The sequence below is a fragment of the Cuculus canorus genome, chromosome 9, assembly GCF_017976375.1.
Source record: "Cuculus canorus isolate bCucCan1 chromosome 9, bCucCan1.pri, whole genome shotgun sequence".
NCBI lineage: Eukaryota > Metazoa > Chordata > Aves > Cuculiformes > Cuculidae > Cuculus > Cuculus canorus.
The window spans coordinates 20,169,995-20,186,833 of record NC_071409.1 but is presented as its reverse complement, the minus strand read 5'-3'; the positions used below and the strand labels follow the sequence as shown (position 1 = coordinate 20,186,833).

General features: G+C 45.0%; 1 protein-coding gene across 4 annotated transcripts in view; it reads right to left on the bottom strand.

The window, feature by feature from the left end:
* The window catches only part of PLD1 (phospholipase D1), a 75,226-nt gene extending 62,461 nt beyond the window's left edge, over positions 1 to 12,765 (bottom strand). For 3 of the 4 annotated variants that reach the window (XM_054074205.1, XM_054074208.1, XM_054074207.1), the window contains exon 1: positions 196 to 355. The gene's annotated coding sequence lies outside the window, so the exon portion shown is untranslated. Of the gene's footprint in view, positions 1 to 195; positions 356 to 2,105; positions 2,328 to 12,542 lie in introns of those variants that run through there. The other variant, XM_054074206.1, reaches the window with a different exon arrangement.
* Between the last annotated feature and the right edge of the window lie 4,074 nt (positions 12,766 to 16,839).

Sequence of the window (16,839 nt, the reverse complement as noted above, 5' to 3'; positions counted from 1 at the left end):
CCCAACTACACCCTGCAGGGCTGACGAAACACCTCCCGCCGGCAAAGTTCGCAGCCCAGCCTCAGCGAGGAGCCCGAGCAGGGGGATTCACTTAAAAACAAGCTCCTCGTGTTTACGCATCTACCTTTTTTCTGCCCCAAAAGCCGCCGCACCAGCCTCTCCGGGGACCCCCCCCCCGCATCTTTGGGGACCCACCTCCTGCCCCCGCGGGACGGGGCGCCCCATGGCGCTGCTGGAAGCCTCCCTGCCGAGGAAGGAGCCGCCCCGCGGGCTCGAAGCGAGCATCCAGCGCGGCTCCCGAGGGCGAAGCGGAGCGGGACCAACCCCCGCCGCGCTCCAGCCTATGAGCCACTCGCTAATGAAGGCGAAACCCCTCCCCGCGCGTTCGTGGGATGCGGGCAGGAAGGGTGGAGGAAGAGGGCAGAGCGGTTTAATGGTTCTGCCCTTCTTTTTTTTTTTTTTTATGCGCTTTTTATTAGAGAGAGAAAATCAATAAATGATCCGTTAAGGGCGAGGAGAAAGTCTGCTTTTATTGCAACTACAGGAACTCGAAGTGATTTGCTCCGCGCTCATGCAAACACAGCTTGCACAGGGAGCACGTTCTTTCACCTTTTGTACTCTTCTCACACAAGCCCAATTATTTTAACAAGGAGAAGAAGTCAGTTTTCCTCTCCTGCCACCAAGAAATTACATTTGGCAAGGAGAACAAATGCAAAAGCCAGTGCAAATTAACAATGAATTAAGTACACATGCAATGTGATTTTTAGCAGAAGACAACCTAATAATTATGGTCACATATTGTTTGTATCTGAGCGCTGCTTGTCTGCATTTTTCACGTTACTTCCCACATGACCTTTTTAATATGCAAAGGAGCAGATTTTTTAGTGAGAGAGAATGAAAATTTTTGTCCTCACAGAAGCATTGAACTGACAAGCAGAAAAGCAAAAATCCTCCATAAGTTAAACAGCTACAACACAGTCTTCCACACTGGCATGCTGGTAAAATGCCTCAAACCTGTCTGCAGCACTACAGCTTCCACTGCTGGAACTGCACAGGGGACACCTCAGTCACTTTTTTCCAGGGAATTCAGTGCTCCCACTTCTGTCTTTATGTCAAGACTTCAATGTGGTTGTTATGATATTTTTCTTCCTAAAGGAATTATTTTTTCTTTTAATAGTTTGGAACTGAACCGTGGTGCTCAAACCTATGTAGGGTAAATAACCTAACTTTGGTCACTGCACATGCAGAGACACTGTACCCCTGTTCTGGCAGTGCAACACTGAAGTTCAGTACCTGCTTTGGATATGGGCACAGCTGTATCACATCAGCTCAGCTCGTTCACACTGGGTTTACTATGAGGTGGCTTTCTAAAACTGGTGTGAGTGACTTGCTTCAAATCTAAAATCAAACTGAGAAATCTAAGGTGTGTTCCCCATAGCATTGCTACACGGCTTCCTTCTACTCACAGTATTAAGCTCAAACACGCTCCACTCAGCATCTATGGAGAGCTGTGAGTCAGGGTGGCTCACCAGTGCTATCTGGACCGATCAAGATAAAAAGACAGGCACAAACATTTCTAACATGCAGCATCATGAGAGAACAAAGCAACAGAGAAAATCAGGGTGAAGCTCTGCAGCAAAGAATAGGGATATTGGGAAATAAGAAAAGTCACCTTACGTCACTATCATCACCTTTCCACTCCAAAGAGTGGGCAAAGCCGTGCTTATGAAGGACATATTACCCACCACTACAGAGAGGTTTCATGCTAATGCCAACATGTGGAATGGGAACCCAGATGGGAAGCATCCTTAGGGCACCTGCCTGCCCTGGATAGCCCATCTCTTTGATCCTTTGATCAGTTTATTTTGGCAGCTGCTATGAACAGGGCTACTCCAGCAGCAGAAGAGAGTCGATACTATCCATGACTATTTTGGCATCTATGTAGCACAGTTCCCTCCACTGAACAGCACTACAGAGCAGGTTCTCCACCCACAGTTATCATCTCTTCCAGGAAATATGCCATTGTCCCCATATCCATTAGTGATTTGCTACACTTCCCATAATTCTCCCTGTTCCTGTTCATAAAGTGGATACTCGGCACATACCTTCAAAAATATCTCGAGCTCTGAAAAAACACAATATTGTCTGTCAGGGGTTTCTTTGGTTCTCCGTTTCCACCTGCTTTTCAATCTTCAGGAACTTCCATGCAATCTTCAGAGGACACTTAGGGCTGTCATAGAGTCTATGAAGTTTTCTTATTTAATGCCAAATGCTGTTGCAAAGACCATGCTGCATGAAAGTCACACGGAGACTGATGCTGCTGCAGTCTGTAAAAATCAAAGTGCTGATATTAGGATTCTTTTATTATTATTTAGTTGCATTTCATTCATGTTTTTTATGCTCTTTATAAATTTTCATTGCTATGCCTCCAGAGCTGGCCAAAAGTGGGGATACATGGAGATACATAGAGACATCCACAGAATTGCTTTTTGAGCACTGAGATCCTATGCTGCTGCACACCAAACTCCAAACATCAGCTGAAAGATAACCCAGGAAAGGAAAAAAGTATTGTTATGTGTTTTAAATAAGACTCTCATCTCCAATCTTTGCCATCACTTGGCATCACAAACAAGTGTGGTAGAAACAGGGAACAGGAGAGAGGAACAGAGGGACAGCAGCTGCTAGTCGCTGGCCTCGGAGCAGGCGGGAGCAAGCATGCAGACAGCACAAAAAATTCTCCAAGCCTCTCAAACCATTTTCTTGCAGCTGGAAAAGCACTCCCCACTTTCCTTCTGAGGCAAGAGGCAGTTCTGCCCAAGGGCTTAAGCGCAGGAAGGCCCGTGGCAGTTTCAGTGGAGCCAGGGCAGGGATCTGTCTGATGTATCTGAACACAGATGTCATCTAAATGCAAGGGCTTACCTGTAGAGTTTTTCTCACCAGGTTGCTTTGCCCTTAAAATGAGTACGGCTACACTAGTACAAACTGCAGCACTGTGTTACTTACAGTGTTACAGATAACAGGCAATTCCCCAGCCTGGTGCTGCTCGACTGCCGCGCTTCCACTGACACCGTTCCAGCAACCCACAGGTTTTAGTTAGGGGAAGTATCAAAGACGTCAAATGAACCAAACAAAACATCAGTTGCTTGAGTTGAGCACTTTTCTGCCTGTTTTCATGCCTACAGACAACCTGGAGGACCTTTTTCCTCCTTGTATTTCCCCTTTAGCTGCTCAGATGCTCCCTGGCTCCGAGCACATGTGATGCTGGTGCCTCTGCAAAGCCACTGAGGCCAGAGGAGAACTATCAGGGAAACTAGGGCGTATTTTTTCCACCAGCTGGGTCCTATTTGGGAAAGAGCCTGCAGAGCCCCAGGGGAGAGAGGCATCAGCTGCATCGACTGGCAGAGAGATGAGGGCTGGCTCTGGCATCACACAAGGCTTGCAAGCTCCAGCATGGGGCACCACCACGCCTCCTTCTCCTGCAGTCTCCAGCCTCTGCTGAAACCACACTGCCTGTAGAACAGGTCTGTGGGTGGTAGTGGATATATCACTCCTCTGCCAGGTTTTCAAATGGTTGCTCACCTTCTACATAACACAGCAGCAGCTCCGCAGCGCTTTAGGACAACAGGTTTGGTGTACCCTGTATGCCAAGTGTCACCTCACTAGGAACTGGAAATGTGGGGTTTTTTTTCTGTGGCCTTTTCAGAACAGTGCCGCAAGAGAGGGCCTGAGCATGCTCCTGCGAGATGCACAGAGGGAGAGGGCAGCATGGTGTTCAGCTCTGTCTGCGGAGGCCACCACAATGCCCAGAGGAGGTGATGGGGCGCTGTGGATGTGTGCACCGGACACCCCAGGGTAGGCCTGTAGGGTGCACAGCGGGGCAGCCGCGGCAGTGCTGCCAACACCACAGCAGGACAGAGAACACTTCACATAAGCCAACTGGCATTAAGCCACACACATGCACAAAAAAAAAAGCGCAATTTTTATTGTTTTGTCCCATAAGACTGGAATTCGAAAAGGAAAGGGGGGAGCGGGTTGTGGAAGACACATAGTCCAATACTTCTTTTTCCCTCCTCCTCTCTCCAAGGACCACAATTGTCCTAAGTCTGGAGGAAGTGGGAGGGGAGGAAGTTTTGGTGAAAGGCACTGAAACATCAGTGTCTCGGCCACGGGGCCTCCTGGGAGTTGTAGTCAGATCTTCTCCACCCAAATTGCTTTTTCTGGCGCAGCTCCACGGAACAGTAATTGCTCTTCCTGAGACAGCAGCAGCTCCAGCTCTGCCCCAGCCCTCCCTGCCTCATGGCCAGGGGACAGCAGGACCCCTGGACTTCATTTCTTAGGAGACAGCTCAGGGGCTGCTCAGGATCCAAACCCTATTGGGTTTGGCTAGAATATTTCAGTTTTCTTTCACACCCTCCACCTTTCACAGAATTCCCATGGAAACAAAAACAAAGCTCTCCCTGTTTGGGTTTGGTTGGTTTTTTTCCCTCCTCTTGAGGGGTGTGTGTGAATGAAATTGGTAAATGAAAAGCTACTGTATATATATATATATATATATATATATATAATATATACGGAATAAAATATGAGATACACTTCTGGCTTGATCTTCCCTGCATTGGTGCATCTGTGATCTGTGTCACCACGTAAGAATCTCAAGGGACAGAAATAGGCCTCAAAGCTAAAACAGTACATTATTTCTTGTATTGCAAATTTGCTTTTAGGCAGGAAAACCCCCAAACCCAACACTCCCTTGCCCCCCGTTTCCTCCCTTGCACATCTTTCCACGGATACTTGGATGCCTGTGTGCCCTGTGCAGCCCGCAGCCTCCAAGAAAAAGAGGAGAAAAAAATAAAAGGAGGTTTTTTTTCAGCAATTCGCAAAACTTAGAAGGTATGCCAAGCACGTCAGTATATGAAGCACAGTATCTGGAGGAAGGAGAGAGTGCAAACCATCTCCTTATGGCGTTAAGCTAAGATACACACTGTCTTTCTATTTAAAGCCCCACAGTAACATGAACGCCAGGTTTGAGTGAGCTCAACAAGTCCATCAGAAAACAATTTGCACGGTCCTCCTTACCACAGGATCTGGGCACCTGGCAGCTTTTAGTGCCTTACCATTCCCACACAGCTGGATATGACCCACCTTTACCTGCTGGAGAACCGCAGCCTGCATCTGGAAAGGCATTTAGTTAATTACAGAGACTGTGTGACCTCCCTGGGGTCCAGAGCAGCTTTGGGAGCAGGAAACCATCCCTCAGGGTGCTCAGGGCTGCTGTCCCCCTTCCCTTTCCCTCCACTGGCACCACAGACCACCCACCCAGGGACCGGTGCTGAGGGTAACCCCCGGCTGAAGATGAGGGTTTTGCCAGCAACGCCAGGTATCCAGTCACCTGCTGAAGGCCAAGGATTCATGGGAAGTCCATACCATCCTTCCTTCCCTACGGCACTGCCAAACTGTCTCCTGCCAGGAGCGGGGCAAGGAGAAAGCAAGATGCAACCCAGGGCCACGGTTTGGGATGTGCCTCTGTTTCCCTCATCTACCTCAATGATGTAGATGCACTGTTTCTAGTATATTCTAAGATGTAGTTCATTAAGAGTGAATTACACATTTTGTCATTTGTCCATAACAGCTTATAAAGTTGGTAGGTTATTATTGGCAACAGGAAAGGAACTAACTCAAACATTCTTCAAGTGTGTAATGAGCCGTTGAGTAAGAGTTAAGTAATGAGCATTTCTTCAGTGAGGAATCTAAGCAAGACCTGCTCCACCCATTTTGTTAACAGACAAAGGCTTATATAAGCTAGCTGTTACATAAAATCCTAAAATAGGGAGTCGGAGAACTCCTCCACCTTTGGATGACAGCGCGACCGCAGCCCAGATATACCTGAGCTGACACTAACAAGCTCTATGCTGGCACACAGTTGATGGCCCAGCCTGGAGCTGGCAGAAATGAGCAGCAGAGACAGACACGTCCTGCCTGTGCTTACGCTATCCCTGAACATAGCCTGGGCCACGAGTCTGGATTTGCCCTCACACGGCTCCGGAAACAGGCTGTACAGTAACACGCTCCAAGCAGCTTTATCATCGCTAGGATGATCAAAGGATATATATCTGTTCCTATGTTTTCTTGTGTGCCAGGTCAGGCTAAACACTATCTGATGCCTGGGTGCCACCTCGATGGAATCATGCCTGGGAAGGAGTACTCAAATGTAGCGTAGTTATGGGGAAACCGCGCCGGGGCTCTCCCTGCCTCCAGGAATTTGCAGGCAAGGGACTTTCCAAGCAAAAAAATGCTATCATTGCAATATTATAGGCCTGGCAGCTATATCTTTCAATAAATTGGCTAGTACTGTTTCAAGTTCACATGAACTTCCAACTTCCACAATATCATGCAAAAAAAAAAAAAGCCAACACAATTTACCATAATTTATCTGCAGAGAAAAGAGAATCTGCATCTTGCGAGATCAACAACTATAGCTGAAAAAGGCAGGCTGGCAGGAGATGCAATCTCTTCATCAGGTCTTGTATGCCTTGAAGCCTGTCTGTCTTGAGACAAGTCATCTGCCTTAGTAAAGAAATACTTTTTCTCCCCAGATACCTTGCATCCCACCTTAAAATGCACTATTCCAACACTCAAACAATAAAGTCAGCCCACACCAATGGTTATGTCCTAGACACTAGGTCAAAAAAGTCTCAGAGAAGAGGATTTGCAATTATTTTCACAACCCAGACACCCAATCCTCCTTCTAATGCAGATCTCAGATGCAACTGCATGAGAAATCAGCGATACTTATCTGGCTGGAGGAAAAATAAGGGAATAAAGATCTTCAGACACGAGATTGTTGACCAGGGCAAAACGTATCAGGAGGTACTCTCTGGAATACAAGGGTGCTATTCATTACAGTAATCAATTTGCTCTGCTGTACTTGCAGAAACATGCCAAGGCTGTTATGTGATTCTGCCTCACTGACTTAGCATTTGTGATTTGCCTAACCTTTGCTCTAAATAAATGGGAGCTGCACAGAGGGAATTTTGATGCAGTTCCCCTGCTTCTAGAGCATCCTCCCTGGCTGCATCCCACAGGCTTCCCTAGGGTTTGTTTTTAAGGGACAGACAGAAGGCAAGCAGGAGGACAAAACAAAGAAACTAAATGCAAAAAGAAAAAGAAAAAAAAAAAGAAAAGAAAACAGAAAAGAGAAGAAAAAGGAAAGGAAAAAGAATTCAGAATAGCCTGGCTTTAGTTTTGATCATATTATTTAGCTTACTTCAGAATTAAATCCAGATGACATAGATAAGACAGTGGTGACCCCTAGTGCCCTCTCCAGCTGCAGCTTCCACTGTTATTCCTTGTATTGATATTTAAGCATAAACAGAGGGAAGAAGCAGCATCTTTCAGATTTGTTCATTGTTCACAAAGCCTCACTCTCTCTCCCCTTTCAGAAACAGGATCTAATTTCCTCTTCCCTACTCCAACTCTATCACTGCGAGGCATTCGCTGCAGTATCCCTTTGTTGCTGTTGTCTGGGAACAAAATTAAACAAATTTACTTTTATAAGAACTTACTATCTTCCATTGGCTCTTTATCATAGTACATTTATGTTTATTATGCTTGCAGAAAAGAAAGAGCCTATTTTTCTAGCTCCAATCTTGTCAATAGCTAAGAACAGCCATTCAGACTCCTGAGAAGAGACCTTTTCTTGTATAAAGAGTATTTTGCAGCACCAAGGCGCTGAAAGGAGTGAGTTTTTTTGTGACAGCCGTCGGTACGCATCATTTTTTTTTTTCTAGCAATGTCAAAACTTGCTGTTCCTGTGACTCAACCTGCACAGACATAACCCTCTCACTGAGTTGTGGGATGCTTGTCGGGGGCTTTTCGTGGTGTTATTGTGTGAGAACAACACCTCTTTCAGAAAAAATCTTAAGACACCTCCCAGTAGGTTACTTTGGGATGCAGGATTTTCCTTGAAGAAATAAGAGACCCCAGCGTAAGCCTGAAAGATCTTTATCTTCCTCATAAAGGAGGGCTTTGGGCATCTCCCCTCTTGCAGAGACTCCCTTTGTGATAGCACCCTGACTTATTGCTCTGGGGGACAGAGTTGTACTTTTCATCATCTGCCAGAATTTCACATATGTAACAGGGTCTTGTCACCGTTTCCGTGGCCAAAGAAGCCACGTGCTGACAGTCCCCACGGCAACATTTCTATCCTCAAGAGAGCAGCAAATAACCCTATGCAGCCTAAGAGCCTGCCACAACTTTGTCTAATGCCTCTCCTGCTCTGTATTTCTTCCCTGGGCCTCGAAGGGAGCTGTCAGTGCCCACAGCCATCACCCCGGCACCCCTCCTGCTGCATCATGCAAAGTGCCCCCACAGAGCCCACATAACCCAGAGCTGCCACCAATTTGCACTCTCACCTCTCAAGCCTCGGGAGCGGTTTAGCACTTCCCAGACCAAAAGCTATTCCCCAGCTCAGCACCGCAGAGCCCTTCGTGGGGCCGCATTTAAATCTCCAGTCTCTGCGTGGAGTAGATCATGTCTCTCCCATCCCACAGGTAGCCACTGCTGTTTGTGGCACCATCACCATGGACCTGACACCTCCTTCCCCTTTTGCTGCACACAAGCCCATTTCTTCACCAGAAACAACTTCCAGGTCTCGGCCACCCCATGTCACTCCTCTCTCCCCGGTCACTCATCCCCAGACTTCCTTCCCCTCAAAGCTTCAGGCTTCCTGCAACCCTCTCCACCCCTTCAGCCAGGAAAGCACCATCACCCTTCTCCCCAAACAATCCCTTTACTAGCGTTTACACCCATGACTCAGCTCAGCTGGGGACGGATCAGCCAGAGGTGAGGCTGGTTGATGCCTCTGCAACAACTCTTTTACTCATCGCAGGGCTACGCAGGCGAGCTTAACTAAAGCTACTGCATTTTTTTCCCCCAGTTTTAGTGTGAGGCATAACATTATTCTGGTCATTTGTCTACTCTCTGAATATTTTTTCCCTGGTTTTATATTTCTAGGTGCACATGTTCACTTGTTTAAATTAAAAGCAACAGCCTCTTGGATTTGAATTCTGTTCTATTGTTTTGTTTTTTAAAGTAGGTTTCGAGGGGGGGATAGGAAGTGTGCTAGTTACTGCATAATTTTAAGTTGGTTTTATCTAGTGTAAATCTCACTTCCATTTCTTGTATTCTGTTCGAAGGTATCCTGTGTTGCTCTCATGTTTCTGGATCCAGCACTGCTCCAGCCTTCCTACTTTATTTTCTTTCCCCCCTCTGTTTTATTTGACTATATGTCCAAAAGTCTCATCCTCTGAGCTTCTGTTTGCTTCTTTCACAATGTTTCATACAGTTTTTCCTGAGTTTCTTTTCCTTGTCAGCTTTAGTAAACACTATTTTCTCTTTATTGCTGTTCTGTCTGTGATCTCATATACAGAGTGCACTACAAAATCATGCTCTATAGCACGAATATCTTATCTTTCTGTAGGTGCACGTTTTAAAAATAGTGTATTTTTCTCTGTATTCTCTCTCTCTTTTTTTTTTTTTTTTGCATTTTGCTTGGTGCTAGCTCTTTATATTTCGTTTATGCTCTGCATCTATACCAACTCTGTAAGGCTTATATGTGTCTATAGCTACTGACAATATTAGTCCTGAATATTTTCATTTAATCTCTGGATTCCTTCACTCAAACTATTTACATGCTCAAAATTAGCTCATCACTTTATTTTTTTTATTATCATGTGAATCAGCTTTTTTTCCATGCTTTTGGAATATGCCGTTTTCCTGATTCCTCAGATCCAGGTTTATACTATTGGAAAGTTACTCTTTAGAAGTGAAAATTCTTTCTTGGATGCACTTGAACATCAGAACCTGACCCAGGCAATGCCAGATTTGGCACAAATCCAGCCAGGAAAACAGTCCATCTTCAGATGAAGCAGAATTATCATCCTTAACAATGCCTTTATTTTTAAAGGGTGTTTTTTAAAGGGTGACTCTGTGTTTTTTCCTTCCAAAGGCTACACTTGTTCAAGGAAACTATAATTCCTGTGACTTGTCTGACACTGCAGGTCAGACAAGATGATCAGAATAGTTTATCCTGGCATTCATACTTAAAAACTTACAAATATTCAGGCAAACTGCAACCACAGAGTTGCATCTAATAGAGAGATGGTCAGACAAGATAAAGGAGTAGCTGCTTCAGATCTTAAATGCTCTGAATTCACCTAAAGTCCTGCAGAGACACTCATTTATCCTATAGCAGTTGGTAACACAACTGATTTTACTTGGTTTCCTTTTGATCAGGTCCCTTATAGCTTTCAAAGCTTTCCTGTTCAACTTTGATAGAAAACTGACCTAATACATGTTATACCACTTCACCTCTGTCTTCCTAGCGATGGAGAGCCAGTGTTTTACCATGATTACTGTTGCATTAGTGTCTCCCCAGTTTCTGACTAATGTAAACCAAAAGATGACTCACTTCAGGGAGGTTTTTCAGTGCTCCAGAGAAGAGGAGACAGTGTGGCCCATTCAGTGGATCACAACAGGGAAAAAAATGGTGTTGAATGAATCCTGAAAGCTTCAAGACACCGTAAGTTGGAAAACCCCACAGGCTCTGCAAAGGATGCAGAAGGTGCAGCAGCCGGCACAATGGAATGCAGTGGTTTGAGGTGACCAGCAAGTCCCTCAGAGAAGGACTGGACACCACGCAGCACCACACAGCAAAGGCACACAGAGGGAAAATGCAGGCTGGAGCAGATGGCATGCCGCAACAGAAGGCACACAAAAAAACCGTTTTATTCATCCTTCAGAAAATGTATTTGGAAGTATAAAACTAGCCTTGAAAAGGGTATTTTACTCTTTGACAAATATACATGGAAAAAGGCAATAAGAAATGCTGTGCACTGCCCTTCCAGAGTTTAAATTAAACTCAAAGCTGCCTTCAGTCCCCATCCCCAGTATTCCGCTCCTAGTTTGCTCATGCCCTTCTCTAAAAACAGTAGGATAATTCTCTATTCCTCTTTTTTTTTTTTTTTTTTCAAACTCCTGGTCATTTCTCACAGTCTAAGTAAAAGGTTTAACCAGGAAACTGAAAAGGAAAAAAGCCCAAGAAACACAAAATCTTGCATACAAAGCCCCAGAAGAATCCGTGTGATATTCATACTCACCAACATGTGAACTGCACAGACCTCAGAAGACCACTGCCACAGGTATAGTCTCACCTTCTTTTAATTATGCCCATAAATTTGGGAACAACAGAGTATTTCAAATCAAAGCACGCTCAGCAGACAAAGATGCCCAAGTGTACAACACCATGGGATGAGTCGCCGTCACATGGAAGTCTTTCTCAAGGAAATAACTGGACCCAAGTGTGTATCTGAGGTTTGGGATCAGTGTGCTGAGCAGCACGGTATTTACCTCATTTACCTACGTGTACAGCAACGCCCATTTGCCTGCCTAATCCATCAGATCTTCTTCCAACAGAGGAAAACATGAAAGGAAAAGCACTGAAAATTTTTGCATTTAATCTAATTTTCGTGCTTTCTCAGCCAGCAATCGGTGTCCCATTATAGATTTCTGAAAATTATTAACAAATATATATAGAACACTAACAAGCAAAGCAAGCAGAGCAAGCAGTGGCATGCAGCCTTAGAGGTGTCAGTCATTATTAAATCTTCAAATGAAAGTGGCCATGAAATGCCAAATTACCCTGTTTTACCCTCTGTCACACTTACTGAGGGAATGCAAACCTAAACCAGAACCGGTTCTTCAGCAATTTAATTATAAGTATCATGCACAGCAGCCTGTAGCACACACCTAGAGACCGGCCGCTTGTTTTTTCTTTATTTGATTTTTAACTGTCTTTGGTTTTCTAACTTTCTGCCAGTTCTTAATGGATACTGACTTTTCAGCCAGAGGAAGGTCATTGCTGGGAATTGTCTGGCTCTCCTGCATGCAGCTGACTGGCATGACCGCGAGGTGTTTGGTTGGCATCCACAGCACAGCCCACATTGCCAGCTGAGGACACCAGGGGTTTCTGTGCGCGTACAAGAAGGGCTGGCGCTAATTTGAGGTCACAGAATCATTCCTGGCATCTCTGCAGGCAGGTCCTGATGCAAATCATCTGCATTTACTTGTAATTTGCATTAATATCGGACTGAAAAGCTGCTTCAGAAGAGACTTGTTTCCAAATCTTTGAGTTCTCCCCCATAACCAAACATCTCCAGGGTGGTTTATGCGAGTGACGGTTGCAGCCGGGTGTGATTCAGAGCCGTACGGCTCTATTTAGTATTGACTTAGGTAACTGAAGGCTGCCATGAGCAAACTGCCCATCCCAGTTACAAACATCCTTATCTCTTGGCAGCACCATTCCTTCTGCGTTTAAAGCAAAATTATGTTTTGGAGTCAGGAATAAAGGTTAAGCCGATGAGGGAGAGCACAATTTCACATCACTTCCTCCTGCTGTTATGGGTATTTCCAACTAAACCTTATGCCAACGAGTACCCCACTAAGCCAGCCCCAGCAATCTCTTGCTACAACTAGCTGGTACTTACCTTGGTCTGAACTAAATTCACTGCAAAGTCCCCAAAAATGGCCTGGCATGCTATGCTCAAGTGTTAATCCGTGGTACGCAGCCAGCAGTGTGAAATTCCAGCACTGCACTTTAGATGCAGCTATTTCCAGAACCCTTCTGGAGCCTGTAGAGAGGACCGTAGCACTTCTACTCTGAGAGCCAATTGACCCACAAGATGTGTGAAGTTAAGAAATAGGTGGACGAAGATACGCCAGCAGCAGGGCGGGATCGCCTGTCGCTGCCCCAGCTCCGAGATGCTTCCTCTTTACGACGTCACTTCAGTGTTGCACTGAAAGACCAAAAAGCAAGCAGCTCACAGCCTTTTTCCTCTTCCTTTTTTTAAGAACTAGTTCAATATTTATTATTTTAAACATAGGAAGAAGTGACTTTATCTTGAAGCAGTGGGAAAAAAAAAATGTAATATTCCTGGATCTAATCGTTAAATGGAAAGGAAAACCAGGACTCTGGGCAACCACTTTCTTCATAGTTTTTAATGGATCTGTGCTGCAAGGATATTGATACTACTTTAAAAATGAGTGAGCAGAGGTAGAGAAGTGAGGAGCTGCATGGGGATGGCAGAAGAAAAGGTGCTTCAGGATTTCCAGTTCTCAAAACGCCCGGCTCCCAGTACAGCATGCTCATCCGGTATGAAACCACTCAGCCATTTCAAATCTGCTAAAATATCTTGACAGAGTAGTTCTGCTTTTCTTCTTCTTCTTATGACGCCCATCTGGTCCCAGGGGAGCTATGTGTATATAGCATCCTGCCAGGCACACAGCCGGCCCCAGGAGGCTTTCTAGGAACAAACTGGGGAAGGAGAGTGCACGATCACCGAGCAAGACAGTTGCAACATATTTAGGTGCTCAAATATTGATTTTCTTGCACACAACAGTTGCCTCCAGGTGAGGGTCCCACTGCTCACCTGCATTTCATTGGGCACATCTCACCCAGCCATCACATATCAGGGTGCACAGCTACATACAGCCACCTGCCTAATAATTTCATATAAATACTGAGCATCGCATACAATATTCACTGAAATTGCAGCCTTTTGGGGAAGAGACAGCAAATATTCTTGTGGTATTAGTGGCTGAGCTTCAGTAACTAAAACTTGCTTCACCAAAACTGGAGCATAATGAGGCTTCCTTGCCAGCAGCAATTAGAAATGAACATGATATGATTGCTTTCTGCAGCAATTGCACTTTGTTATTTTCCTGCTGTGAAGGACAGGGAAATCGTAAGTGGAGATGGTGCAACTCCTTTCACAGATTTACTCTTGTCAAGTGGGCATATTTCTTATAAACTCTTCAGAAATACTTGATTCAGGGTTTTTGAAAGGTTGTCTTATCTTCACTCTGAAACACTTTTCCATCTTCTAGCACCTGACACAGCGGTCTTTATCAGGCTGGTGGTTGAGGCTGAAGCCACAGAGTAAAGCTCTCCTGAAGCTTCATTTAGCAATGAAAAGGAATGCTTTGGTTCCCTGGGAGAGATCTGAGCAAAAAACCCTCTGGAAAAAGAACAGGAAAAAGGCAAACAAGGGTTAGGTTTATTGTATCTAGGTTAGTTATATTACTGCTAGTACTCGTTTGAAGGTCAGTATTTATTTCAGTAAACTATAGCTATCAGTCAGCAGCAGTCCTGCTTTGCTTAGGTGGGGTAAAGTGTGCATTTTTAAAGCAGTGAAGACACAGTGCTGCTCATTACCCGTCTCTTTTGGTTTGCTTTAAACTGAGCCTAAACTTTCTGCACTACAAATGCCAGCTTTAGACCTTTTAAGTTGCCAATGACATACTCCACTATCTGATATTTGGGAGATTCCTCGTGACTCCAGATGCAGTTGTGAGCATTCCGCGTTTTGAAAATCAGATTTTAGAATGATGTCGTTGAAGGAACACCTTCATCTACTCATTGCAAGCACCACAGATCACCTCAGGAGAATGCAGTCCTTGCACAAATAGCTTTGCTTAGGGTGATACTGCTATTAATGACTTTATTGACTGAGATAGCACTCACACAGCGATAATCTGGGCAAGGACTGGTTTTAATTAGGAGCTGTAGGGCTTGTTAAGTGACCAAGCACGGTACTGAGACACATCACATGAAACGGTATGGAGACTGCTTAGGGCCATGGAGTTAAATCCTTCCTTTTAAAATCTTTCCTAAGACTTTTCCCCAGGGAGGAGGAAGCCAGTGGGACATTTGGCATTACAGCAAGCTGTTCAAGTGGGTACCACAAATGTGTCTGATAGGAGGCTAAAGAAGAGGATTTTGTGGATTCCTAAGAACCAACATGCAACTTATTGCCTCAGTGGAGACACACTTGTAGTGATAGGACATGGGGCAATGGGTATAAACTGGAGAGGGGCAGATTTAGACTGGACATAAAGCAGAATTTCTTCACCATGAGAGTGGTGAGGCACTGGCACAGGTTGCCCAGGGAAGTTGTGGGTGCCGCATCCCTGGAGGTGTTCAACACCAGGTTGGATGGGGCCTTGGTCACTGCTCTGTAAGCAGGAGGAAGCCTTTCAAAAGACCGGACAGAGCCTGCGAGCTGCAGTTCCTAGTTTGAGAGAAGATAAGATGTCTTCTGGGAATTGTAGTTCCTGGGAAGCACGAATTTGCAGCCAGGAAAGCCAGCAGCCTACAATTATTTCCATTAAACATGTTGAATTCAAGAGAAGGAAATTTTTATAGGCAGCCTTGCTTGGAAATAAGCAGACTGAAGTAGGAAAACTTGAATGCACTTAGGAGAAGTAGACATAAAGGAAGAAACTCTTCTTGCCTTGACGAGAATTGGAAAGGGGTAGTGTTTCTTGGACTCTGCAGTCAAATGGAAACTAGCCTTGGGGTTCACTAGGAACTATAAAGGTGGCTTGAGAAGAAACCATTGGCTGGCCAGAGACTCAAGCACAGCTAAGCCATCATAGCTTAGGGGGGATGAAAATATCATAGAATCATAGAATAGTTCAGGTTGGAAGGAATCTTAAAGATCATCTAGTTCCACCGCCCACCCCCTCCTTGTGATCCTGGCAGAGTTGAAGAAAATAGCTTTGCAGAAAGGAGATGGAGAATTTGGACCCCAGCCTCTGCCTGCCTGGCGGCAGCGGAGAGCTCCTCTGCCTGCTGCTTTTGCCTAAGGACGAGGCTTCAGGGCAACATATGCTGCAGAGCTGTTAAACAGAAACTGCAGATACTGTTAAAAAAAGAACCTGTTGCTATGAACTAAGAATTACTGAAAAAAAAGTGTACAGGAGTTGTTTGTGGTTTACATAAGTTACCGCAATGTTTTTATGCTGAAAGAGGCAGCGGAAGTGTTTCAAAGGACGACTGTGAAGAACTGAACACAGCACAGGAGTCACTACGTTTGCCCGAAGCTTCAAATATATATTTTTGGTTTATATTTTTGTTCTGGGAAAGACTATTATGTCCTTGTTTGTAAGAATAAATGCTGCCATATGTCTATGCAAAATTCAGTACAGCACGTTCAGTGCAAAGTCTGCGTGCATTACCTAAACATCCTGGAGTCCAAAGGGAGAATAACCACCTTTCGTTACCTTGCTCAAACTCACCTGCACAGCCACCAGCCCTGCAAACCCAGACCTGTTGGTCCATGCCTGGTCTTGGCCCTGTGCTATGCAGGTCCCAGCGGGAATGAGCTCTTTGCTCATGGAAAGCCATATCTGAGTGCAACCAAATCAGCTGTGGAGATCTTGTTTTCATGACTCACGTGTGGCTGCTGCAGGGCGTCCTCTGCAGCCTCCCTGCACTTGGTTAGAGGACTCTGTGTACACAGAACTCTTTGAGAAACTGCAAGTACTTACCCTGCTCTCCTGGTTTGGGGTAGAGCATCAATGGGATGCACTTACAAATGGAACACTAGATAATTGGATATAATAACTGGTGAAGGCATTTATGAGCTGAATGGGGCCTTAGGACAATAAAAGGTGGTTGATGCAGCTTATTTGTTACCATCTGCACATATTGGCTGTAAGGCTAAAACCAGCAGTCAGAATCATAGCCTTAAAACAGCCTCTTAGACATTAGTTTCCACTTTTACAAATTTGATTAGTTCTTCTCCCCTCAAGCAGCACAATACAAAAATTCTTTTCCAGGTAATGTAGCCATTTTCTAGTTAAAGAAGTAGAGACAATGTTTAAGCAAAAAGCCTGCATAAATTAAAACTGTTATTCTCGTTTTCTAAATGGACATTTTGGCAATTGCTTCTTCTCTGAAAGGACTTCTCTGAAAGGACTCTGAAAGGACCAGAATGCTGA